Raw genomic sequence first — 14,768 nt, forward strand, 5'->3', positions numbered from 1 at the left:
GATTTCTCTCACGAAAACACTTAGGCTAAAACATTAGTGAGAGAAAGCTAAAGAAAAGTTTAGAGAGAGAGAGGGTGAGAGTTGAAAATGTCAAAACACGATTATGGATTAAATGAAATGAGAAAAGAAACCTCTATTTATAGGCTAGAGGTTGGCTGAAAAAGGATTTTCCAATAAATGCATTTTAAAGCAATCTAATCGATTGACAAATTTTTCTAATTGATTATAAGTTTGAAATATAGTCATTTGTAAGCTTATAAAAGGAAGGAATATATATATATATATATATATATATATATATATATATATATATATATATATATATATATATATATATATATATATATATATATATATATATATATATATATATCTGTTGCACATTATGAAGGTTGTGTCCTAATCGTTTAAGGCTCAACTTTGAAATGATCTAACCGATTAGACAAAAGTTTTAATTGATTAGATAAGTCAAAATTGTGTCTCTTACAATTTTGACAGTTCCTAATTCATCTGGCACAACTTCAAGATGTTTTTGAAGGTATTTTGTTTGGCAAAACATTTTGAAAAGCATGTTAGTGTGTGTGTGTGTGCGCTCGCGCGCGCTTTAGCTATGCGCTTTTACAATAAATCCCTTATGTTTTACAAATAGGTTCACTCATTACTAAATTTGGAGACACCATAGTACTTTAAGACTTTGCCAGATGCTTTCTCTTTTGTGGACACTTGCTTGACTAGCTTTGAGATAAGGCTCGAGGTTCCATTTCATTTGACTGCCATCACTGAATATTCAAGTCCATCAGATCATAATAATAAGGTTTACATCTTTATCCGTTTAATCATTCATGCTTCACTTATGATAATACATTTGTTTTTATCGTCAAAAGTTGATATCCTTGTTAAAAGCATATGACCTGCAAAACATGGTTCCACAAAAGAGACTCTTCATTAGAAGTCGTTGCAAAAATTATAAATCAAGTACTTTAAGTGCTTTGTCTTTCATGTTAGGGGAAAGTCAAAAATTGACATTACTTACATTTTTTCCTCTTAGCCATTTCTTTAGGAGCTAGACTCGATGGCTTACAAATAAAATTTAGGTAAATGACTCAATGATTTTAACTAGCTTATCACCATTAAACGGTGGAGGTGTGTTTTTGACCCATTCTCTAAACACATCTTGTATCATGTTGTTTATATAATTTCACTCAGAAAATTACTAAATAAGTTTTATGAATGTTAAAATCATATCCTATTACCCACGAAAAAAACCACATGTATATCTAGAGATAATAATAAATTTGAGAATTTATGCAAAAATTGTTGCGAAATAAAAATCCGTAAGAAAGCCTAGAGTAAATTCCACATGAAATATTGTCTAGAATTCTGCTTGAAATTATGATGTCTGGAAGTTAATTTCCAAATGCACCTTGTACTATTTTAAACTTCTTAAACTATAATACTATTACGAAGTAGTGATTTTTCATCGGTTTGAAAAGGGTTATTACCTCAATTTTTCGGGCGAGATAAAGAAGCGTTTCATGTAAATTTACCCAGGTGTTAGGAAATTTACAAGAGTTTAAGAATGATGGAACGTAATTACAACTCAAAATACTCAGTTCTTTAACATAGGAATAAGACTCGAGAATAGAGTATTATAAGACAAAACAATTAGACTTACAAAAAATAAACATGCTTAGCTTGATTGTTCAAGGTCTCGTGCCTAGCTTGATTACAAAACATGATTAGATAAATAAGGAAATGAATCTTCAATCCCCGTGAGTTTTACTCAATGCTACTCAGCTTCTGGGCGAGTGAGGATGTTTCACAGACTAGGAAACATTATACTTAACATGTTACTTCCTTATTTGAACACAGAGAGACAGGATGTCTCACACAATATCATTACATCTTGCTTCACATGTTTCCTTTAAAATAAGGCCAATTAGATGTAATAACAAACTCTCCTTTTGGCAAGTGTACAAGAAAATACAACATGCGAGATGTAAATCACATTCTTACAGACATTCTTCATGAGATGACTGTTAGAATTATTAGAGAGCAGCGAAACAAAACCATGTTATCTAAAATCACAATCATAAGTATAAGCTTACAAATAATGAAACAACTTTTTTATGGAAGCAACAACTAAAGGTCTTGCATATTCTTATCATATCACCCTAATAGCCTCAAAATGAACAAGGGGTAGTCAAGCATAAAAAACTCCATCCCATAATGGGCACAAGCATCAAAAAAATAAACACAAGAACCAACCTAACAAAGGGTACTAGGAACCATTAAGCGACGCGTATAGGAAAATCATAAGATTAGGATAAAAAACCCACATAGGGGTAGAGAATAAAAAAAAATACTATTTCCAAACATTTGGCATACACAACCATTAATCACAAAAACTTAAGCAACCGACAAACAAATTACTCAGAGGCACTAGAGGAGACAAATTTGTAATCCTCTTCTTCATTACTTTCATCATTGACTTTCACATTATCTTGACTTCAAGTCTCAACATCCTTCTCCACATCCTTAAGAGCATCCTTACTTGCATCCTTCCCAGCATTCTGACCTCCAACTTGATAAGTGGAAGCTTGAAACACTTTGGGATTCATTAACGTAACATGATCATCAACTTTACTTTTCTTAGTTGTAGAGGAGACAATCTGGTCGTGGAGAGGCTGGGAGACCAACATCAGTTCATTCAAAACATGTCCTCTTGTAGATTTTAACAAAGGGGTACCTATGGCAAGTAGCATCCTATTGTCAAATCAGCACTAACAAAGTTTGAAATGTTTTCGAGCACTATCTATGGGACATAGTTTCCATCAAACAAATTGTAACTGCAAATTAATGGGCTAGGGTAAACTCCAATAGTGTTGCCAATAAGCAAGATATCACATTTTTGTTTCATCAACACCTATTTATTAAAGAGGGAAATTTTATGGTCAACTTAACAACAAAGGATTTAGCTAGTTTTAAGATTTGATCAAACACATATTCGCAAAAGTCAAACATATCTGTAGCGCCTATCTGATATAACAGTCTAGCAAGTGAGGGAGTGACACATGAACTGTGATTAGTAGAATCCCATTTAGTTACTTCAATTTTGTTCAGAATAACATATTTGACACCCAAACTTGTAGCAGGCAGCAAGACCTTAACTTGCCATTCCTCGTGTCCATTTCTAGTCATCTTTTGAGCTAAGATATTCATAGGGGGATACAATCATTAGTGATCAGTTTTCTTCCTCCTAGATACTCATTGATGATTGTTGGAGAGAAACCAAAAGAGTGGCCTCTCACATGAACTTTTTTGAAATCTCAAATTTTTGAATCATTAAATTCTTTAGGAATATTTACTATGAACTCTTTCACTAAATTATGATGAAATGATCCAATGTTGGATACAATATTCATGATTTGAGCCTCTTCAACCAGCTCAATAACTTTAGGATATTTTGATGCTTCCTTTGATACGACATTCTTATTTGCTTACAATACTGACGTCTTTTTCTTTGTTCTTTTCTTAATCTTTAAGCAGGCTTGGTAGTGGTTTTGTTGTTGATAGGAAGAATATCATTTGGGACACGATCATTTACATGAACAAAACATTGTCAATTGTTGTTATTGACATGATTCAAGACTTCATTTACTTCAGGATTTACATAGGCAACTTGATGAGAATCCTTTTGGTGAGTTTCCTTTTTCTCTTTATGTGAATCAACACTGACTTCCTCATCATTAAATTTCTCATAATCAACATCTTCATACTTTTCTTCTGCATTCTCAAAGATGACATCAACGATGTTGATGGAATCCTCCATGGCATTATCTTGACTTGCAGTGAGGTCTTCATCACTCGAATCATCACTTTCCGATACATTATCATTTAGAATATTATCAATAATGATAATCTACTATGGAATATGTTCTTCAAATGGCATTTCATTTATAATTTTCTCAATGTTATTCTCGAAAGAGGGATTATCACAAACATGCATCATTTCTAGGATTTTGTTAATGTTGTCAGAGTCAACATCCTTAGTATTTGTGCTTGGTTTTGGAGCTACAAACGCAGTTTTAGAAAGATGCATACTAATAGGACCACTTACTTTAGATGGATTGGCAGATTTAAATTATTTACCTTTTCCAGTCTCTGGGGAGACGACTTAAAAGAAGAGCGGTCTCAAAAACCTCTTTTGAAGGTTTAGTTATGACATTCTCTAGAGCATTGTTGGATTCCTTAATGTTTTTAGATCAAATTGATAAGTGCCAAATTGTAGTTATTTTCGTATCTAGTTTTGTGGCACTCATCGACTCTTTTTCCTCAACTTGTGCGTGAATGCGTACGTTTTCGTTATATTTATACACAATACTTATTAGTAGAGTTTTGATTCATTTATGTACCATTTGACAGTTTTTCAATCATTTTATAGGTATTGGAGCGTATTGGAGCCTCGAGCAATAAAATGTCGAAGACAGGACTTCAAATACGCAGTTTTGGAGAAAATAAGGACTAGTGGCGCTAAGCCCCATCAATAGCGCGCTTCTACTTTGCATTCTAGAGGCATAGTTGAGTTCATAAGCGCGCTAAGCGTGCCTAGCCCGCTTAGCGCGGTCCCCTTTTTTTCCTAGATATTTTCAGGAAAGGGCAGCCTTCTAACCCTAGTGAGCCCGCTAAAAATCACTTGTGTATCGAAGCTTAATGCTTCCGTGTTTGAGTTTCGCGCGAGACATCGCTGACGCAAGAATATGGTTATTCTCACAACTTTGTGTTAGACATAACCTTGGTTGTGAATTGTGATACGTCTCGTAGGTGTTGTAGAAATGGGCACTGATGTGATAGATATGCGATGATTTTGATGAGTATTGTAGGTTGAGTGCAACTGATCAATCGGTTTAAGTTTGTGACGAGTAGTTTATATTCATGTCTGATAAGTTATTCTCTCCGAAGAATGTATTTATTTTCCTGTTTATACTATTTACTTTTGGTTCATTTAAACCCAAGCTTAAAAACGAGTAAACCGTTGAATGAAATTCTTTCCCTCTAACATTCTCTGTGAAAATGATAAATCCAGGAATACTTTCAGTCTTTTGCTTGCCACTTTACTGCATGGCCACAATTGTGACGTCTTCTTTTCCTTTCCCTATAAGATCAGACATTGTTAACGAAACTCGAACAGCACAACCACCAATCTTAAACTTCTTCTTCTAAAACTCCTTTGGCGGTTCAAAGGTGGGAGGACCTCCAGCTAGACCACCTTCCTTCACTCTAATAACCACTCTTTTCATCTTCATATCATGCATGTTAATAACTGGATAATTTTTAATATGAAACAATTTAGTAATTTCATTTACTAAGACAAGTATCAGCACATGTTTCTTGGAATTCATTAGGGGTAGCAAACGGGCATGTCCGCCTTGTTTATTTTCCCTACAAAAGCCCGCAAAAATATAGGGCAGGAAAAGGTAGGCATAGTTGAAGTTGCGGGCCTAAAACCTTAGCCCACCCCGCAAAAAAAAGTGTGGGCGGAGCGGGGAAGACCCGCAGACACTGCAACTTTTAGATCTAAAAATGCATAAAATTATGCTAATGCGCATGCCCGCAAAAGTTTGCAAAGAAAAATGGGATGGGCATGAAGAACACATAAGAGGGTGAGGGCCTAAATTCTTGACCCGTCCTGCACTAAAGTGCAGGCATGCCCAATTGGTCGGGCCCGTTTTTCCACCCATAGAATTGATGGATTGGAGAGACAAAATTTCATCCCAATTACTCTCTTATCATCTCAGTATTAATTACTAAAAGTTGTCAATAACACGTAGGGATATTTTTCAAATTGTGTAACATCTAAGGCCTTTGTGAAAATTCCAGCAATCTGTTTTTCTGTTGACACATGATCCATAGTGATACTCTTCTCTTCCACAAGTTCTCGAATAAAGTGATGTTGTATATTAATATGTTTGGTGCGACTATGGTGAACTAGATTCTTGGAATTGTTGATGGCTCTCATGTTATCATAGTATAATATTGTTTACGGTGATTTCCGATAAACAACCGCTAGTCTTCCAAACTATAAATAAATATGATTTGGTTACTCGCAGGATCGACTAGATTGATCCTAGGACACATAGTCAAAAAGATTGTTATTAATGGTCGTTCGAACCATATTTATGATTTATCTTTGTCAATAAGAGTTTCTTCGAATAAAACAAGTAAACTTGATAGTGTCTTTGTTATATGCAAGTATAACTTCAACAAAAGGGTAAGTAAAAATAAGACATGAAACGAAAACTGTTTAAAGTGCAAAGAATCTAAAATTGCAGAAATATTAAATACCTCAAAAGTAAATGACATGAAAATAACAGTACAAGAATGTAAATGGCAAGAAGTAAATGAAATGCAATAATACTGAAAAGATATCTGAAAACGAAAAGGGAATACACATGTATTAAAATGGTGGTGTCATACGTACATTTCTCAGCGAACTCTTTCTCTTTAACACTTGATACTTGAGTAATATGTGAGTGATTTGTACAAAATGAACACACAGAATCCTAACATTAAGACTCCTATTTATACTAATTTCGACCTTAACGGCCCTACGCTAATCTAATGCCACGTTTCTCATAAGAACTCCAGGGATGCCATCTGTTGTTAGACAGTTACGAAACCGTCTTCGAATTTCAAATCTTCCCGCCTAAGTCCTTCTTCGACGCGTGGCAGTGTATTTAACATTAAAACACTACGAAAACACGCTAATTAGTAATACTTTAACATATTTCATGAAATTTGCCTAAGTCTTCGAAGACATGCACTCCTATGAGCTTCAGTGTTCATCATCTCCGCTGTGACTTAGAAATCTTCACTCTCTAAGCATGGCCATCAGGAGCCATTTTCTTATCTTTAAACGATGGTCATCAGTAACCATCTCTTCTTCGAATTTTTATTCTTCGAAGAACCATATATTTGCAAAACGAAATCTTCAGCTAACAAATTGCCCCCAATAAATGCCTGTTTCGAAAAAACAAGAGAAATAGGCGTTTCTTGTCATTGTAAGATTTCGTTCCTTGCTACTCTTTGAAAGTTCCAAGATTGCTGACTAACGTCATAATCATTGATGACCCTGTTTTCAAAACGTCTTGTCATTTTCAAAGATGTCTTCTCATAACTTACATTCCCACGTTTTTGACCTTACTTCTTGATCATTATTCCTACATACTAGGAGTAAAGCTAATTTATTTGACCGCCGTTGGATTAAATCAAAACCCGCCGCGTGTCCTTTTGTTTTACCCAAAAGATTTAAAAAGGTTCCCGTTAAACCTTTAAATACCTGGTCTTCACTTTTATACAACTTTTCATTCCTATTTCTTCATCTTCTTCAACAGAATACTTTCTCAATCAAACTTCTCTATGGCTTCATCTTCAAATGTTCTTCAACCTGTTCTAAAGCTCCAAACAACAACGCGGTCTGGGGAACGAGAACACATTCCAAACCCTAACACCGCAGAGGTGCGCGCAATTTACGCTTCTCAGGTACTCATCCCCTTTGAACTTTCTGGAAAACCTCTTGCTTTTATGGGTCCATTGCCAGGTGAAAGTAATCCATCTATAAACAAATTCTTCCCTTCTTATTACAAAACTAGACCCTTGGTTAGTAAGATTAAGATAGATGAAGATGGTCATTCCTCTTTAGGAGAACCTGATAATGCTGAAGAAACTTCAACTGCACCCCCTTTGGCTCTGGCACAAATTAGGTTAAACTATATGACCAACTTTGTAAAAGTATTTAGGTCAATCCCTTTAGCCAAAGATGCTGATCTATACTATGCCTGGTTAGAAAAAGTAGAGAAAAAGAAAGAATCTTTCTGGAAATCATTAGGAATATATGATTTGATTCAATTATCAAAAACAGGCTTAGAATATAACCAACCCATGTTAGTAGCAGCGGTTCATTTCTGGGATGCTTCCCACAACACCTTCCATCTTCCATGTGGGATGGTTACCCCCACTCTCTTCGATATAGCTGCTATTACAGGACTTCGACCAACTGGGGAGACCTTCGACCCCAATGATATGGATATTGATACTATTAGCTTTAATGAATCAACAGTTACTTATACTGCATTCATCCAGAAGTACCACAACACAACACAAGCAGAAGTTTCTGATGAAGAACATATTGCTTTTTTAGCACTATGGCTCTCGCGATGCGCTTTCTGCTCAAGATCCATACAGGTTGCAAAGAGGTATCTTTGCATGGCTAATCAGCTACATGCTGGAAAAAAGCTCAACCTAAGCCAATTACTCTTAGGATTTCTTAATGAAAACCTCAGCGAAGCCGCGAATCTTACCAAAAACTACCAAACTGGCACTCTACTTTTTGCTGGTCCTTTTTGGCTACTGAAACTGTGGCTTAACGCTACATTTGAAACTCACCTTCCCTTTCGAAGCAACGTCAATGAAGAAGATAATAAAATTAAGAATCGAACTATAGAAGGAACTAGGTTGGCTTACCTAACACCAAAAGAAGAAACTGGGAAACTTCGTGAACATTTTCTAGCATATACAATGACGTTCGCCCAGCGTAATCAGTTCGATATTTCCATGGCTCCGTTTGTACACAGAACAATCGGTCCTGAATGGTTCACCCGAAGGTTCCCATCAACATCTCAGGATCAACAAACTGAGTCTATGGAAATTTGGGAAGCCTTTCTGACCCCAAGGTTGTTTTATCATCGTCTTCGACCATCAAAAAGTCAATGCGTTCTCGTATGCTACCAACCAAATCTGGTCTCGAGACAGTTTGGGCTGGTGCAGGTAAAACCCAAGTGTTTATATGATAAAAGGAACCATCTGTGCTTCCATACCTTGCGCCTGACTGAAAAGGAGTGTGAATCAAAGATCAACAAATATGTTGGCGTCACCAATCTTTCTCCTATTTCCTTCGAACCTGCCTTTTACTCCACACCAGAATTTCACCAATGGTGGACGGATTACTATACTTCACAAATCTTTGACGCCGATAGTCTCACTCAAGAACTAACTACAGCTTTTGATGATGTGCAGGAGAATTTCCACAAAGGTACCTCGACTCATATTAAAGAAATCCAAGCTTTTAAAAAATTCTTTGAAACTATCTATCGGCCTGATGATCTTAGTCGGACCGTTCGTGAAGCTGCAGTTATTTTACGCGAAAAGTTTTCCGCCAAACTGGATAAGTTAAAATTGTCCTCGCATGTTCGACCAGAACTACGCTATGAAGTGGCTTTCAAACTTAATCCTCCAAAATTCCCTCAACTACCAAGTGCGGATTTTGGTGTGGCTCTGAGCCCTCCTTTTCCAAATTGGTTTGTGTGTGGCAACGTTTTAAAAGATCTTCAAGAAAGTACTAAAAAACGTGCTGATCGAGTGGTTCCGACTAAGCATACCCTAGACACTTTCAAAGGGCATCTTCATATAGATCTTGAACATGTTCGTGTCTTGACCCCAATACCTGAAGGTTTGGACTCAGACAATCTTTCGACTGACTTTTCTTTTTTCTGTTGATATACTGATTCCAGTCTCAACTACAGCCGTTGCTCGAAGAAAGAAGATTAAAGAAGTTCCTACACAGAAGGACTCTGGGGCATCTAAAAGTAACAAGCCAAGTGAGAGTGATTCCATTGCCACTAGCAAGAAACCCACGGTACATACCCATTTTATATCATTAATCTCATATAATCTGTGAATAGTGCTTATTTTACACAATTTTATATTTCCCAGAATTCGAAACCCCCGGTAGGTTCGAAACGACAAGTCTCTTCAACAGTTGTCTCAGATGATGAAGACAAATCTCCTCCTCGTACCAGGCAAGGCCATAGAAAGAGACAAAAAGCTATTACTCCTTCGGGAAAAGAGAAAGGGCTAGGTTCCTCCAAAGTTGCTTCTCCTAGCGACAAGGCGTCTTCTGAGGAATCACCTTTAAAAACTGCCAGTAATGCCTTCGTTGTCGAAAGTCATAACTCAAGTCCAGACAATATTCCACCCAAGGTATTTGGGTTTCAACCCAAAATCATCTCATAATTTTAACTACATGATTAAGTTAACATCTTACCTTGTCATTGCAGGATGATACTGGCACTGCTACTTCAGGTCTTAAGACTTACAATCTCACCATTAATGTCGATAAACCTCAAGGTAATCATAACTCTTTCACTTTCATCGATAAACTTCTCAAGGCCTTATCGTTCTGACCAAGTCTGGTTTGTTTAATGCAGATATTTCCCAAAATAAATCCCATGTTCTCTCACCAGTTTTTGAAGATGCCAGGCCTCTTACCACCATCTTACCTAATGAGCCAGTCGAAGAAAGCCAATCCACTGACGAATCCCCAGCTACTCATCAAGATAAAAACCTGGAAGAAAATCATCCATTCTCAGGTAGTGACAACGTGAATCCACAACCACATGGTAGTGAAGATACTGTATCTGAACAAGATGCTATGGAGGAAATTTCTAAACCAGATAAACACAATCCTCCAGAAACTTCAACTCTTGACACAGAAACTACTCCTGGGGCAACTTCGATGCCTGCCCCTGCGAAGCCCACTCCTTCGGAACTGGAACAGCTTAAGCAAACTGATCCTCTCAGTTTTCTAAAAGCTATGATGAATGTGAATACTACTTCGCCTTCAGAACTTGACATCTCTCCAGCTGTCCTTGTAGAATATGGTGACAAGGAAGACATTCCTGACCTCCTTCGACAGATAAAAGAAAGATTCTTTGGGGTCAATCTTGTGGATGTTCTTAGTTAAGATCCTATTAAAAGTCACAACTTGAATCAACTCTTGAAGAAAGTGGATTTGTTTCGAGTCTCGAAAGAAGTTTCAGAGGTGATTGTTTTGCTAGGTTCTCTAGTTGAACAACTTCAAGCTAATATTCTTCGAAAACAAAATATCAAAAAGCAACTATCTGAAAAAATAGCCTCTCATGACTCTTCATGGAACTCTGTTGTGGATGCAACGAAACAAGGTGAGGCCCTCAAGCTTAAACATTCAGAAAATCAGAAGGCATATGATAATTATGAGAAGGATATCAACTCCTGGAAACAAGAGATAAAAGCTCTCGAAGAAAAGATAAAGGAAGCTGAGAATTGTCAGGCAACCATACAAAAGGCCAATCAACAAGATCTGCTTGCAGTGGCGCAATTGGGGATTAAACACTTCGAAACCGCACAAAATTTAGTGCCAGAGATTGAAGGATTGAAGAAACACCGGGCGTTACTCGAACTTCGTATGTCTTCATGGGAAACTCAATATTTGAAGATCAAAAATAGTCTCCCTGAGGATTTCAACTAGCTGCTTCGAACTCTGTATTTTGTTGCACTTTTGTTTTGTAATCGAACCTTTTATAAAAATATCTATCTGTATGCTTGACCTCTATTTTTCGTCTATGTTTTCCATATTCGCAAGCACTATTTTTAGCAAATCTTTCATATTCTGCCAAAATATATATCTTCAGATTTTCCACAGTGATTCTAATCAATGCAACACATAACTCCGACCACTCTTCGCAGTATCTTTATTCTTAGACTTGACGTTTCTACTTCTCTAGCCGTAATCATTATTAAACAGTGACGTCACTTTCTTCAAAACGCTCATTTGAGACGTGCGTGCATCAGTTTCATGATTACTTTTCAACTTCCAAGGGCGGGAAACGGCGGAAGCCTTAACTCCCTTTTTGGAATACCAAACCGCAGTCCAATGAATCATTAAAACTTTAAACCACCCTTCATTACCTCAGGTCTATATAAAGGCCTAAGATCGTTTTCATTTCTCCATTCTTGCATTTCCTCAAACACTAACAACAGAAGAGAGAAACCTTTTCTTCAAACTTTCTTTTTCAAAAAAAATGGCTGCGCCTCTCTCTTACAACAACATAAAGGCTGTTATCAAGAAGGAGTTCAAACTTTGTGAGGATGAACTTGATAGCAACTTCATCACTCTTGGCAATCTCTTTGCTAACCAAGAACTGGATTTCTATTTTGAAGAAATCCTGGAAGGTCTTGTTTACCCCAACATGCTTGCAAATTTCTGGATGTTTGCGTCTCTACGCATAGATCCTGAAGGGAGGACCACCATAGTTTTTGAGGTTCGACACGCTCATCTCAGCATCACTCCCACCACCATTGCTAACCTGATGAGATGCAACAACTCTGGGGAAACATTTGATGACAACAGCTTCAACATGACTACTCATCTTATGTTGAGGACTCTCATGGACAACGATCCTTTCAGTGCCAAGGTTATCAGGATCTGGCATCAAATGCTTGTGGGTAATTTCCGTCCTCGGAGGCTTGACGAAAACAACATCATGGTCGAAGACTTGGAGTTTATTCTCTGTGGTCTTCGAGGGAAGAAGATTAACTTCCCTTTGATGATTTTTAAAGGGCTTGTTGAGGCCGTTTCTGTGGCTACTGCCGGTCAGGGAAACGTAACCTATCTTCCGTATGGTAGACTCCTCTCTTATATATTCCTTAAGAAGGGTGTCGTGAGGCGGATGCGCACTTCTGGATCCATGGACATGTTCGAGGCTGAAAGCTTGCCTGTGCTGTCCTTAGAAGGATTGGATCAGAGGATTAATTAGCCAATATTTGCCCTAGGTTTTTATGCTTTCTTTTTTTTTTTTTTCAGGAGTTCCTGGGTCATGTCCCCGGATCTCTTTTTGTAATGCTTGTACTTCTATGTTTCAATGACAAAATATTTTGGTGCTTCTCTGACTCTTTTTCTTAATTTACCATCTATTTTGATCGTAAAGCCATTTTGATCAATGCAACACATATACTTTGGTACATGTCTGACCATTTTGGCTTTCGTAGTCCCCTGAATGTCTACGTTTTTGCAATCTTTACTTCGTACATGCTTGGTTTATATCTCTTTAGATATTTTCCGTTTACTCTCAAGATCCTACGATCTTCTGCTAACTCTTCAATTTCATAAGCATTATTCGAAAATACCTTTAAGATTCGAAAGGGTCCTTCCCAGTGCGGGGACCATTTACCAAGTGCTTGATTCTTTCGATCTATAGGTAAAATAACTTTCCAAACTAGGTCATTACTAATAAACGTTTTACCTTTCACCTTTTTGTTGTATGCTCTGGATACTCTTTCCTTTTGCCTTTTTATCATTTCCAGCGCTCGAAGTCTGTCTTCATCCAAATCTACTAACTCATTCATTATTAACTCCCAGTATACGTTGGGAGGAATATCTGCTTGTCTTTGTACCCTTACTGACTGTAGATATATCTCGATTGGGAGTACTGCATCATGCCCAAACGTCAACTGGAAAGGAGTTGTGTTTGTAGCTTCTTTTGGAGATGTTCGACAAGCCCAAAGTGCTTGGTCCAAAGTTTTATGCCAATTCTTGGGTTTCTTTCCCACATGTTTTTTTGATAAGGCCAATTATTATTTTGTTTGCTGCTTCAACTTGTCCATTTGCTTGAGCATAGTAAGGTGTAGAAGTAAATAACTTGAAACCTATTTCTTTGGCAAAGTCTTGCATTTTTCGTCCAGTAAAGACCGAACCTTGATCAGTTGTTATACTTTCTGGGATTCCAAACCTATATATAATATGTTTCTGAATAAACTCAATCACGGCCTCTTGATCCATATTTGCTAGTGGTATTGCTTCGACCCATTTTGTGAAATAGTCTATTCCTACTAATATGTATCTTTGGCCTTTAGACGACTTAGGGTGAATTTCTCCGATCAAATCTAACGCCCATCCCCTGAAAGGCCAAGGTTTCACTATTGTACTTAATTCGTTTGCTGGGGCGTGCTGGATACCTGCATGTTCTTGACATTCTTGACACCCTTTTGCAAACTCTATGCAATCTTTTAACATGGAAGGCCAATACATTCCATAACGAAATAAAAGCCATTTCATTTTGTGTCCTGCTTGATGTGCACCACATGCCCCACTGTGTACGTTCGACAGAGCCAAGTAAGCTTCTGCTTCACCTAAGCATTTCAACAATACCCCTTCAGGAGTTTTCTTGAATAATTCGTTTCCCATCAGGAAATATGACAGGGCTCTATATTTTATCTTCCTGTCTGTATCCGTCGAAGGGCTTTTTAGATAGTTTATTATTGGACTCCTCCAATCTGTATCTGCTAATGAGTCTATGTTTAGCACTTCGAATTCTCCTTTGTTGGCGTAACCCAACTGTGAATTCTCCAGATCACTTGGGGAAAGTTTAGTAGACATTGCTCTCCCTCTTACTTCAATCAATTCTTCTAACTTTTCTTTTGATACCTTGTATCCTGAAGCTAACTGCGCCAAGTCGTTTGCCTCTTGGTTATTCATCCTTGATACGTGTTTTAATTCCACATATTCGAATTTCTTGAGTAGCCTATTTGCTATGACAAAGTACATGATCAAATTTTCTTTGATGCACTTGTATTCCTTTGTCAGTTGTTTAATGACCAATTCAGAGTCCCCTTTAATTTCGACTCTGGTTGCCCCCAATTCTAACAAAGCTTCAAGTCCAGCTATTAATGCTTCGTACTCAGCTTCGTTGTTGGAGCATAGCGGACCCTCGATTTTATACTTGAGCTTTGTTGGAATTCCATCAGGAGAAATTATCAACAAACCAACTCCGGTTCCCTCTCTGTGCGTTGAACCGTCGAAGTATAACTTCCAAGGTTTTAAACCCACATACTGTTGATGACTCTCAGCTACTGCATGGTCGACAATGAAGTCTGACACAATTTGACCTTTCATT

The sequence above is a fragment of the Vicia villosa genome, linkage group LG5 (assembly GCF_029867415.1).
Source record: "Vicia villosa cultivar HV-30 ecotype Madison, WI linkage group LG5, Vvil1.0, whole genome shotgun sequence".
In the NCBI taxonomy this organism is placed as follows: domain Eukaryota; kingdom Viridiplantae; phylum Streptophyta; class Magnoliopsida; order Fabales; family Fabaceae; genus Vicia; species Vicia villosa.